This window comes from Heterocephalus glaber, unplaced genomic scaffold, assembly GCF_053883595.1.
Source record: "Heterocephalus glaber isolate CG9 unplaced genomic scaffold, H.glaber_assembly_v1.0 deba00000676, whole genome shotgun sequence".
NCBI classification, from domain to species: Eukaryota; Metazoa; Chordata; class Mammalia; order Rodentia; family Bathyergidae; genus Heterocephalus; species Heterocephalus glaber.
Genome location: NW_028258156.1, coordinates 9,993,486 through 10,007,699, shown reverse-complemented (window position 1 = coordinate 10,007,699; position 14,214 = coordinate 9,993,486). Strand labels below are relative to the sequence as shown.

General features: G+C 34.5%; 1 long non-coding RNA gene across 1 annotated transcript in view; it reads right to left on the bottom strand.

Moving 5' to 3' along the window:
• The window catches only part of LOC110348082 (uncharacterized), a 43,158-nt gene that overhangs the window by 15,357 nt on the left and 13,587 nt on the right, over window positions 1–14,214 (bottom strand). The window contains exon 3 of the long non-coding RNA XR_002393048.2: window positions 6,951–7,017. This is a non-coding gene — a long non-coding RNA (uncharacterized LOC110348082). The remainder of the gene's footprint in view (window positions 1–6,950; window positions 7,018–14,214) is intronic.

Genomic DNA, 14,214 nt, shown 5'->3' with positions numbered 1-14,214 from the left:
AATTTGCATGTGCAAACTGCCAGAAATGACCTGATGAAGTTAATGAGGTGGTGGCACTTCTGCATTTTTCATAAGGGAACAAGGGCCAGTGGTTTATTATAATTAAGATAACCCATTTCTAACCAAAGGTAAGGAAATTCCCATGACTTCAGATATTATCCTAAGACCCCATTTCTTTTTGTTTTTCATTAAGTTTATTAGTACATTTTAGGCATACAATACAGTTGCATTCATCATTGGGAACTTGTACCTTTACATGATGAATCTTGGTTCTTATTTTTTCCCCATTCCCCTGCCCTCCCTTCGAAGCCTCCACCCTTCCCTAATTACAAAGATTTTGTTTTCATTTTTTCATTTTCCCATATTAATTCCATTCCCTTCTTTCCTTTCCCCTACCCTTCCCACTTCTCCTATTCCTTTAGACCTTTTCTTCCTATTTCACATTATCAATTTTACATTTTGGACCTTATTTACACTTTTAGTTTTTCACACCAGAGAAACTATTTGATATTTACACATTTGTGTCCTCTTTATTTCACTTAAGAGGATGGCCTCAATGTGCATGCATTTAGCTATAAATGTCTCTAGTTTCTTGTCTTTATGGCTGAGTAGTACTCCATTTTATAAAAAAACCAAAACACATCTTCTTTATCCAGTCTTCAGTTGATGGGCAATTGGGCTGTTTCCAAGTTTTAGCTATTACAAATTGTGCTGCTATAAAACATGGGTGCACATATATTGCTGCAGTATGATTGTTTTAATTCTTTTGGAAAGACACCAAACAGAGTAGCTGGGTCAAATGGGACCTCTAATCCTCATTTTTTGAGGCATGTCCATACTGATTTCCACAGGCGTTGCACCAGTCTACACTTCCACCAACAATGGAGAAGGGTTCCTTTCTCCCCACAACCCTGCCAACATTTATTATAGGTTGATTTCTTGATAGCAGCCATTCTTTCTGAGGTAAGGTGGAATCTCAGTGTTGTTTTCATCTGCATCTCTCGAATGACCAGTGATGTTGAACATTTTTTCATATATTTATTTGCTGCTTTTACTTCTTTGTCTGAGAAACATCTGTTCACTTCAGATGCCCATTTTTGAATTGGGTCTTTATATTTGGGGGGTCTGATTTTTTTGAGTTCTTCATATATTCTAGATAGTAGACTTTTGTCTGAGAAACAGCGGCTAAAAAACTTTTCCCATAGTGTAGGTTGTCTCTTAGCTCTGTCCATGGTCTCTCTTGCAGTGCAGAAGCTTTTTAAAAAGATGAAATCCCAGCTATTGATTCTTTGTGCTAATTCCCATACTACTGAGGATTTGTTCATAAAGTCTTTTCCTATGCCAATGTCTTCAAGAGTTCTACCTAACTTATCTTCCAGGAAGTTTAGTGTTTCTGTTTTAATATTTAGTTCTTTAATCCACTTGGATTTTAGTTTAGTGCATGGTGAAAGATAGGGGTCTATTTTTAATCTTTGGCAGGTTGAAATCCAGTTTTTCCAACACCATTTATTAAAGAAGCTATCTTCCTTCCAGTGAGGATAGTTGGCTCCTTTGTCAAAGATGAAGTAGCTGAGTATGTCTGGAGCTGTTTCTGCATCTTCTAATCTATTCCACTGATCCTGGGGTCTGTTTCTTTGCCAGTACCATACTGTTTTTATCACAGTGGTTTTGTAGTACAGTTTCAAGTTTGGGATTGTGATAACCCCTGGCATGTCTCTATTTCCTAGAATTGCTTTTGCTATTGTAGGTCTCTTCTGGTTCCAAATGAATTTTTGGATTGTTATCTCTAGTTCTGTGAAATAAACTGTTGGGATTTCAATTGGGATTGCATTGAATCTGTATAGCAGTTTTGAAAGTATGGCCATTTTCACTGTTGGTTCTTCCTACCCAGGAGCAAGGGATGTCTTTCCATTTTTCTTATATCCTCTTTGATCTCTTTTTTCAGAGTGTTGTAGTTCTCAATGTAGAGGTCTTTTGCTTCTTTCATTAGATTGATTCCTAGGTATTTCATTTTTTTTGGATGCTATTGTGAAAGGAAATGTTTCCCTAATTTCTCTCTCAGTGAGTTTGTTATTTGTGTACAAAGAAAGCAATTGATTTTTGAGTATTGACCTTGTATCGAGTTACTCTACTGAACCTGTCAATTAAGTCTAGAAGTCTTTTGGCAGAGTTTTTTGAAGACCGTATCTCTGAGTTCAGATCATACAACTCTATACCTGATGTCATGAGCTATATGTCTCATATATATCATAAGTCGGTATAAGAAAATGGAATTTATTTCCCAAAGCCCTGGCTCTTTTCCATACCTCAGTGTGTGACACAGCCACCTAAGCCAGTAATTCTAAACCTTGACTCCCAAGTTTAAAATACCTGGGAGTTTTAAAAACCTACTGAGACCTAAGCTCCATCCACATCAAGCATCGCTAGGAGTGGAGCCCAGGCATGGGCTCTTTGTAAAATCCTGTGTGATAATAATAACATTACCAGGTTGCTGAACTACTAAATTTATGTCAGAAATATAAAAGTTACCCAACACATCTATTTCCTCATCCAATTTCCATCTGAAAACAGTTGCTTCTACTTCCAACAGAGTTCAGGAATCTCTACAGTGTCCCCACCACTGCCAATAGGCTAATCCAGTAACCATCATTCTTGAGTAGATCAGTGCAATAGTTTCCTCACTGTCTCCTTTTATCTTCTCTTAGTGACTTCTAAGCAATTCTACTTACAAGTGAATTTTGTTCATGTTGTACTCACTATTTTGGGCTCTTTTCCTTTACTCTTTACCTGGGTTATTCCTACTTTCACTTAAATTTCTAGTTTAAACAGAATACTTTTCCTTTCTCAGAAAACCTCAAATTTAATCTAGGTGCAGTACAGCCCACTTTTACTCGGTACCATAGCATCTTAAATGTTTTATTTCCTGTACTATTATAATTTAAAATTATACTATTTTGAATTTTGAAGATGATGATTAAGTACTTTATGTAATAATTGAATTAACTTTGATGCTCTCACTCTACTCAGGGTAAAAACTGATGATGACGAGGACAGATGTGGAAAAAAAAAGAATTCAAAGCATCTGAACCAATGTTTCTTTTCAAATTAATTATAATTACAGCTAACATTTAACATTTAGAATGCATTTAGCACATTACATACTTTATCAAATTTAAAACTCACAATAATTCTTTAAATTCTATCCCTTCATTTACTTGTTCATTCAATAAACATTGCTTGTTGAATAAATGTTCAATAAACATTGCTTGTTCATCTAATAAACATCACTATATAAGCAATAAATTATGGCCACACTTCTAAAAGTGTGGTAAGATACTCTGACACACAGATTTACCAGGAATATTTATTGAAAATGCAGATTTGATTGCTATCCTAGAACTGCAGCATCAGATTTACTGAGGAAAGACCTTGGTGTCCTCATGGTTAATAAACTGCACAAGTGGTTCAAATTCAGCCTGAGTTTTTGAAGCCCTGTTCTAGAACAAAGGTTCTAACAAGGAAGGTATCAGAATACATAAATAACTTGACCTTTCCTTATACTTACTGAATCAGAATTTCCATCGGGTAAAGCCCAGGCAAGTGTAATTTTTAAAAATTCTACAAATGATTATGAAACTAGACATCTCTTTATAATAACCACTTTTTCAGATGCTTAGAATGTAACTCAGAGGTGGCTGCAGGATATGAAATTTTGCATTAAAAACAATCTCTATAAAAAGAAAAAGGTATAAAAATGCACACACAACATTAAGATGGTCAATGCATCAACACTGCATTGTATTGTCAATGGCTAGAAAAATACTTCCTAATACACAACACAGTGCCAGTCTTCAAATAAGGTGTGAATTATGCAACACCATCATTATGTTTATATCACTCCAGTAGGGACACTGCCCTTCCCAGAATAAATAACAATCTGAAGAAGATTTGGTAGTATGGTCCAGGAGCCATATGGATCTTAGAAGGAGAGATGGTGGCTAAAGTCTACTTGCAATAGAAAATTAGTTATGGATATTTTTGATGAAAATTTAATCTCTCATAATCCATAGGAAGAAGGCAAAAGTAGAGGAAAGTGATGAAGAAACAGATAAAAGAATTTTAGTAATGACACTGAACCAAAAGTTACTGTTTGAAAGTGAAGATAAAAATAAGTGAAAAGAAAAAAATCCTTGTAAATTTCTGTAGAATCTTTTGAGGTTTTTCAAATTAATAATAATAATAATAATAATGAATATTTAAGACTTACTATATACACAGAGAACACTAATATACATGATTTCCTTTAAACTTCACAATAATTTCATGAAGTAAATGTTATTCAATCATAAATTCATTCATTTAATAAATGCTTATAATACATCAACACAGACACTAGCATAGTCTAAGGAATGCTAGTAGAACTATGGTAGTAGAACTACGGTAGTAAAACTATGACAAGATAGGTAAGGTTCCTTCTCTTCTGAAGACAGACAAAATATAAATGTTCAGTAAATATGTGAACTGAAGACTTAGAGTAACTGATATATGGACAGGTATGAAGCCAGGAACCTAACAGATTGCACAGGTTAATTGCAGAGCCACTGTTCTTCATCGCTATGTTATATGTTCTAAGATCAAAACCAAATACGAGATAATTCACATCGAATTGTAAATACTACTGGTGAAAATGTCAGATTCTGACAACATTATGCATCAATCTACACTAATAACAACTTTTCCTTGCCTCTTATTTTTTTCATTCTCAATTATTCTTCCTCCTCACTTTTTTGTGGTTATGGAATACCCAAATTACATAACTGAGGATTATACTCCAAATCAAAAGACCTTCATTAGTAGAAAATTGGTAGCCCAGTGGACAGTAGAATTTGATTTTGGCTTGTTGATTCTTTTGAATTTGTAAGGGTGGCCTGCTGATAGGCATTTAAGGGGAAAGTGACAGTCTCAAGTAGTTTCAAAGCAGTAAATGATGACAGAAAGGGCTTGTTCATTTATTGCTAGTTATTTTGCCTCATTCCCAACATAATATGGATCAAGTTAGACCAGTTGAATGGAGACAAAGATGACTTCATAACAGGTTTCTTGTCCGAGCTTGTGTTTTCTTCAGATTTAGTCCCTGACCACCAAGTGATGACAAGATACCTTAGACACATAACAGAGTTGTGTGTCGAGAACAACATGGCAATACTATTACCTGGACTGGAAATAAAGCTGTGTGTTTTGTAAATCAGCATAACCTACTTGGAAAGTTGTCTTGAAATGTTTTAAGAGCCATCATATTCTAACAACCAAAAGAAATCCCTTTAGAGAACTAAGTGAATGTACATGCGTAAACACAATTCTCTTCACATGTTTCTCCAGATTAGGGTTTCTCAACCTTATCAGTATTGACATACTCGACCAGATAATTCTTTGTTGGCGGGACGAGGCTGTGTTGTGTGCATTGGAGAATGTTGGCAGCATCCCTGGCCTCTGCTAGTAACACTGGATCAGTTATGATAACTAAAAATGTCTGCAGTCATTGGCAAGTATTCCACAGAACCAAAATCATCCCCATTTGAGCAACACTGCTCTTACCACACATAAGAATAAGTCTATTGTGATATGAAGACACGGACTTATGGGTGGGAATAGAATGGAGAAGATTATTTTTGTTGTTATTGACCATGTGGTAGTGTGGTTAAGAAATCTCTATTCACACAGGCCAACAGTAAATTTTAATTCTACCACAATACTAGCTGTGAGGTTTTAAATATGAAAGTAATAATAATATTATAGGTTTGTTATGATCATTTAGTGAGATAAAGTTTATAAAAGCATTCAGCATATCGCTTAGTGCTGAGTAAGTATTCATCAACTGTCTGGTTATTGTTTTAGGAGGTTCTGCTAATACTGTTTTTTTTGTCTTGGTGCTCCTATCTTTTTCCATATTGCATATGTGTATGGAACTATATCTCAGTTGCATATTAAATGTACGTGGATACAAAAGTATTTATAGCAGGACAGTGAAACATACCAATGCCATGTTTGACTGATGCTTGTGAGAACCTACATTGGGTGGGGGAAGGGCAAAAAAAGAGTGTGACTCATACCATAATACAAAGCAGATGTTAGTCTGTTTGATAATTTTTTGGCAGATTCAAAAAAGAGGAGTTAAGTAAACATTATCTGGCATGTTTGAAGAATAAGGTAATCAAATGTTATAATTAATAGAGTGTTAGCAAACAAAACCAAACATGGATTATCAATTCTAAAACAAGTAAAAATACATCTAAATGCATTTAACACTAAGGATGAGTAATTCATTTTATTTCAACAATTATAAATCACTCTTTTCTTAGCTCTCTGCTTAGCATAGATTTACTTTTTGATGAAATTTTAGGAACTTACAGTTAAGATAATGGTTTTAAATATCTTTTCAGAGGTGTAGAAGATGGAAGACTACATACATTATATATCATGATCAGAAGGTGCTTTGGAAAGTATTGACATTACTGGCATCTTCTTATTTGCATTGCATTTGCTTCTTTCACAGAAATTTAGAATACAGAGTGTAGTATGAGTGGCCCTCCTTCCATAATTTAACCTCTTAATGTCAAAAGCTAAGAAGCTCTTTTATAAGTTTAAATTACTTTCTTTTCTATTACTGTAGAAGCTATCTAATTCTTCTCTACCATATCTTTAATAAAAATTAATTCCTCCCCAGGATCCAGTGGTATTTACTTTTTGTCAAGAAACTAGTTTGTCATTCCCATGCGCAGCTGAGATGCTAGGTTCACATAATATATTTATTAGCTGTTCTCTACAAACAGAAAATAAGTTGAGACTTCCTATATAGCAATCCTATGTACAATAGAAATCAATTCCTACAGCCTCTCATTCAGTCTACCCTTTCCCAGGAAAACTAGTCCTGGCTCTTCAATTATTCTCACCTGAAATGCTTTACAATTACTTCACTCCTTAGATTGTTCTTTCAATATTCCTCTTCAGATGTGATCTCTAAAAAATAAAAATAAAGGAAGGTTCAAATGTAGCTATTTTATATCTTTTCCACTAAATACTGCATTATCATTATGTATTATTAACAGCAAACACTTGGTGATTCAAAATGTTTTGCATCGGTAGCTGTATAAATTTTGTCATTAGGGCCAGGGATTTAGCTCAGTGGTTCTGCCGCCTGCCTCACAAGCGCAAGGAGCCGAGTTCAATCCCCGGTACCAAAAAATAAAAAAATTTTGTCATTTTAATATATTTGAAGACAACACCATAAACTGTATATAGACAATGAATGAGAATGCATATTCTACTATTTCAAAATTATGCCCTCTCACTCATGTGTTCACTCTTCTTTCTCAGTGCCCTTCCCTTCCCATTAGTATCCTTTTTTCACAAATATCTCTTCATCTCCTGTGGCATCTTTGTCTGACACGATGGTGACAGAGTCAACCTCAAGTATCATAATTTCTTCACACTAGTAAACAAGTCAATTATAGCATCTTAAAATTTTTCTACTGTGTCCTCACTTTTTATGATGATAATCTCCACAAACTAAGACAATAGATGATAACTTTCTCAATTATCACTAGTACCTTTGTGAGATTCAATCTCTCATGATTTAGGAATCAAAAAAATAAAATAAAAAAGAGTGCTAGTTCATGGATTTTCTTAGAATTAAAGAGTCCTGAAATTATTTCAATTGTACTAAGTGAATAGAAGAAATATTCAAATGGCCTCAGAGATAACATAGAGCCTTTATAAATGCAAACATATTTATTAATGCAGGTGTAGTTTTATTTAGTCCAATTTTTTTCTATTTACCAATATAACATATGGACACTCACAAATGCACTGCTTAACAGAGGTCTCAGAACTACGGTCAAAGGTAAATATGCTTTCTCTGTCTATCCCTATACTAATGAGATCTAGAGGATAGTTTTTAAATTGCAAGCAAGACAATTTTCTTAATGATAAAAATAGTCTACATCTTGATAAGGGTTGGGCTGAGGGCATGCAGTTGTCAAAATCCTTTGAATAATACATCTATAATAGTAAGTATTAAAATTGCAAACTATTAAAATCTGGTTAATACGTTTATTTTTAAGTTGGTATGAATTTGCAATTTTGAAGCTATGTTATATATATTCCACACTTACGCAAATAAGCAAATAGATTAAGAATAATGGGAACCAGTTCTCTCACAGGCAGAGTGGGGAAAGCAAAAGGCTAGAAAGTAGCCTGTGGTGTAAGACTACAATTAGAAATATCAGCATAGATTCTGAAGGAGAGGGGGAAAGAAAGTGAGAAACAAGTAGAGATATTTGTGTGCATGAAGGCGCACACACACACACACACACACACACACACACCCCACTGTGTTTCCTAGCTGCACGTACTGAGAGGTCCTGAGAGCAAAGAGCATTCCCAGGATCAGATCTCAGTTTCTGAATAAAGGCTGGGTTGGGGACCAGGGGATAGGAACTATAGGATGGGCCTGCAATGTGAGTCTCGTATCTTTTTGAAAGTCTCAAAAAATGATGTGACTTAGGGCCGAGGATTTAGCTCAGTGGTTCTGGCGCCTGCCTCGCAAGCACAAGGTCCCAGGTTCGATTCCCGGTACCAAAAAAAAAAACAAACTAAAAAATGATGTGACTTGGTAAAATTATAATGGAGACAGCTTTGCTGGAAAAATCTGGGAGTCTGAACATCAAAATAAATAATTATTATAGTGGCTATAAATATTGGAAAAATCCATAAGTGGAAATTAATCAGATTGTTGAGGGGCACTTTTACTCTGTCAACTTCTAACAGAAATGAAACCCTGGAGCGAATGATATCCAGGGCCTCTAGATATGCAAGAAAAAGGACAGAACAGGCATTCTATGGTTTTCTGGCCAAAAATGTATGACCTGAATCTAGTCGGGAAGAACATCAGACAAATCCAACTGAGAGGACATTCTGCAAAATTACAGACATGTGCTTTTAAAAAATGTTAAGGTCAAGCAACACAAAGGCAGAATGCTTTTCTCAATTAAAGGAAACTAAAAATAAATGAGCACTAAATGGAATATATGATACTAGATTATATCTAGGGCAAGGAAGAAGTATTGTAAGGACATTCTGGGGAATATTCATATTTGACTATGGAATCTGGATTAGCTAATATTCTTAAGTGTTAAATTTGCTCATTTTGATCACTGTATTGTAACTATACTAGAGAGTGTCCTTAGGAAGCATACTGAAGTACTTAATAATAAAGATGGGAAATGCCTTCAAATTATTCTCAATTTGTTCAAAAATTTCTATGTGTGTACATATATATGTTCATCTGCATGTATGGCTATATGCATATATATGTACATACACATCAAAGTGCACATGTATTTGGCATGTATATACAGAGTATAATGCAAATGCCTGAAAATATAAACAAACAATTGGTAAATCTTGTGCCTTTTTTGCTCAATTTTGTAACTTTGAAATTATATCTATATTAAAACATTCTATAAAACCATCAAGTCACACAAGAAAATTCAAAATATTGCCAAAAAGAAAAATTAAATTTTGTTACACCAATGACCTACTATGCTTAGCTCATTTTTTGGTAGTTAAATCAATGTATATAACACAAAGTCATAATGCCAGGAACTTCAAATTTTTAAATATGAATCAATGGATTATTTATACCGTTATTAATATCATTGGCATTCTTTCCAACTTTGCCATTCAAATGAAAAAATATTTTAAGAAATTATACCGTAGTGAAGTATTGGGAGTTTTTAGAGTTAGAATAAATTATGTTTATACAAATATTTGGGATGTGTCTAAATCTGCCAAATACATGTAAAATGTGCAGTGTTTATCAGTTTCAGGACTCTACACCAGACCTGTGAGAAAGTATTTCATTTTCAAACCTGAAACAAGAAGAAATGTAATGAATTTGGGGTCAAAAATGCACTAGATATATGTCTCTTAAATGTCTGACAAGTGATGAAATATATTTCCACTTCTTTTTTGCTAGATCATATTTTATATAGTACTTTCATGTTTTTTTTTTAGCCGTGGGTTATTCATCTTTGTTTCCACTTCTGGTTATAGATGAAACCTCACAATTGTGCTAAGAGCCCTTCCTTTCATATTGTTTTTGAAACCAGACTTTCATGATGAAGCCACAAAACAACCCAGCAATAATCACATTAAAGAAGCATACTGTTTTGAATTCATATTCAGGGGATCTAGTGAAGGAATATATAATAACTTCAAGAGTCAAAAGAGACCCAGCAGACAAACAGACAAAGTCTAAAACTGTACCTAAACTGAAAGTTTTCATTTTCCTATGCATCAATTTCTCAACTTTCTCTCTCTCTCTTTCTCTCCCCCCCGCCCTTCCTCCCTTCCACCACCTTCTCTTTCTCCTTGTCCTAAGACCTTGCTCTTTGAAGAAGTGAGACTGGGATATTAATCAGGGGGGATAGGCAATTGATTTTTGCTGAATCATACATTGAAACCAGAAAATGAGTACTATAGTCATATCCAATTAGGTATTTTGTCATCAGAAACCATGGCAGACACAGATAATCCTGAGCAGTTAGTCATCACAGATTAAAGGAAACTCCACATATATCCACAAATACCCCATTGGGTTAGAATTAGGAAAGCAGCACTCTAGGTATTCCCCATGTGGGAAGGGACACCCCCCTTGGAAGTAGGTAAATTCCTATTGGATGTCCCCATTTCTAATGGGGATCCCAGCTTATATTTCCTTCTTGGGGAGCCCCATGAGTTTCTTAATTGCTTCCTTTGGGGTGGAAAAAGAATTGAGAACACTTCCAGGCTGGGGAAATCTAGAATCTAGAAATCTTCTCGTTGCTTATCAAGATACGCAGGAAATTAGAGACAGAGGAATCCCTAAGACACTTCCTCGTATGATTTCTATCCTTTAACACATGTATATGACTAAATTTATTCCTTTTTGTATTGCAGAGGTCCAGGAAATATCACCATGACATTTTTAAAGGTCATTCCATAAGTAATGATTATCCTTTACTGCATGCTTTTTTTTTAGGTATGTCTTCACAAATTAGTACTTTATTGATTCCACCTTATGGAAGAAATTTCACCCATATCCTCATCATTTATAGGCTATCTCTGAACTGTTTTGCTCATCATGCAGCTTTTAAATCCAAAAGTAGTTTCTTTCAAATACTAGGACATAAATATATTTTATAATTACACATTTAAATATACAGTTATACCATAAAAATGTTGAAAACCAAGCAAATCATTCCTTCACTTATTCCGTAAGTATATGTTGAGCACTTAATATGTGCAAGTGTTTCATTAAACATATCAACTTATTGTTATAAATAATTTGCAATTGCAGCTTTATCACTTCCACTTTCTAACCCTTAAAATTTTGAATCCATGAGTACTAAATCTGTTATCTATTGCTATATAATAAATTACTCCCAGTGTTAATTGATCTTTCATCTTTGCAATTTTATGGGTGATTTTCTATCCATGTGGTTTTGACTGGGGGCCCTCAAGTGGTCATTTGATTGGGAATTTATCTAGGATTGGAACACTCACCATGGTTTCCTTCACATTTCTAGCAGATGCTGGTGAGCAACTGTCAGCTGAGAGCTCTCTTTTCTCCTTCATATGTCCTCTTGTTCCCAAGGGTCTCTTCCAATGTGCCTTTTCCAATAGAGTAGGCTCAACTTCATTACACAGTAGTTAGCTACCAGAAGAGTGAAAACAAAATCTGCAAGGCCTCTTAGGTACTAAGTCTTGAAAGTCACATGCTGCCATTGGTCAAAACAACTCACAGGGCCTAATTCAAGGAACTAGGAAAGAGATTTCACATCGTGGTGGAAAAAGAGGCAAAGGCACATTCAAAAGGGCACAGGATGTGGAAAGGTCGATGTGGCCCTTGGGAGAAATGATCTCCAGCAAACATGTAATATCTTACCATAGAACTTATTTCAAAGTTATATTGTTTCTGAGATGTTAATATTTGTAATCCAGAATTAACAAGTGTCCTATAGAATTACTTTATAAGATGGGGGTTTGACTTTAAGGCCTACATTTTATCAAAGGCTAAATTATTAAACTGAAAAACTATCATCATATATTTGCCCCAATTAAAAATCCTCTTGACAATTTATTGAGAGCTTCTAGAAGGGGCAGGGGGTGCATTATTTGGATTGCTTATGTGAGTTGGTTTATTTTCTAATATTAATGTGGATTATGTATAACTCATTACAGTTCAGTCTTTGCCTTAACTATGCAGAAGTATTTTGTGACTTTACATTTAAGGGGATTGAAAAATACAATTATTACTTGATTGGTCCATTTATTCTAGATAAATGTCTTTGGGGGATATTTTTAACATACTTTGTTTTAATGATAAGTCACTTAATGGTTTCAGAAAGTAAGAAAAATAGACTTCTTTGATACTATGTTAATATCTTTTGAAAAGAGAACAGAATATTGATGAACGAGATTATCTTATAGTTCAAGAAACCAGACTTTGCAATAAATAATACATCTATCTTATCAAAGACCTCTTACAAATTCAACAAAAATATCAAGGAGCAGAGGAAGGCAATAACTCAGATTTTCAGAAACCAAACTAGGCTCATTCTTAACTCTATAGAGCTAAAGTCCTCCAGAAAACTTCAGTTGTATATTTAGGGCTAAAACTAAGAGATGGTCGGGGCTGGGGATTTAGCTCAGTAGTTCTGGCGCCTGCCTCACAAGCACAAGGTCCTGAGTTCTATCCCCGGTACCAAAAAAAAAAAAAAATGGTCTTGATTTTTTTCAAGATTGACACATGAGCAACATTTTTTGCTTTCTACTTTTTATAATGCAAGTGCTGAATCTTACTCTCATAAATAAATGTCTTCTTTAAAATAGTTAACAATCTTTCACCAAAACATGTTTAAACACATGGTAAAGGAATCTTAGGGAAAATCCAAAGACTGAACCCAAATTATCCCAGTAAAAGGACAGGAAATCAAATAACTAAATAAGCTCACTATATGTATACTCTAAGTTCTGTTGGTTTTGTCTATAGTTTGCTCATGGGTGATACAGGCATGTTTCCTGAATATTAATTCTAAAATTTCTTATCTACTTTTAACATATTTGCTTTGAGAGAGGAAAAATTTCCTTTTCCAGATTCCAGAAAATCCTCATTGTATTTTACATGTCTCAATATGTTCTATTTTCTAAAACATAATTATGTAAAATATAAAACTGAAACATGAATAATTCTCACAACCCCATAATTGACTCAATTCTTTGTTTGGGGTAAAATTGGAGGACAATAAAAGAGCAACAAAAAGCATGATATTATTTGCAAGTTGTTTAGTAGCTAGGCTCAAATTTTATTGTGCCTCTACTTAAATATTATTTCTTTTTTAAATAAAACTGTCTGCTTCTCCAACATCAACTTGAAAAATGACTTCAGTATTACCAATGTATTTGGCTTACATAACATCACTTCATTCCATCATGTAATATTAGTTGTCCTAGTCTGCTTAGCATGTGGTGGTCCTCAGCAAGCAATGCTGTCACCAGCAGTGGACAAGCTAAACCATTGTTCCTGACAAGGCTCTTTTGTTTGCAAGAAGCAACACTTGAATCAAATTAACTGGAAAAGAGAAAGGTTTATTGAAGAATATTAAAACATTCAAAATTCCTCGGACACAAAGTGAAGTACATTTGGGCTTCTTGTGACCTCAGATTGAAAGTATAGAAATCAAAATATTGTTTTTCAAAAATTCCCTTCCCATTTCATTTTTTCTCTATTTTACTACTTAAGTATGCTCAATCTGGTTGGTTTTTTTTTTTTTTTGGTACCAGGGATCAAACTCGGGACCTTGTGTTTGCGAGACAGGTGGCAGAACCACTGAGGTAAATCCTCTGTCATTTTCAATCACTTTCTTCCACTTAAGACCTTCATCACTGCATAAGGGGCAACAAACGTATTTTATATTATCACCAGTTAGTTCTAAGGCTAAACTCTGAATGATCCAGAGTCTTCAATACTTTGATTCCAAATATCTAAGGAAGAAATTTAATTGTTCCTCACATTAAGGTTTGCCCAATGTCACAACTGACTGTCAAAGAGAGTACATCAACCTATGGATTCATGTAGCTGTGACCTCGCTAAGAGACAGTCATATGATTAAA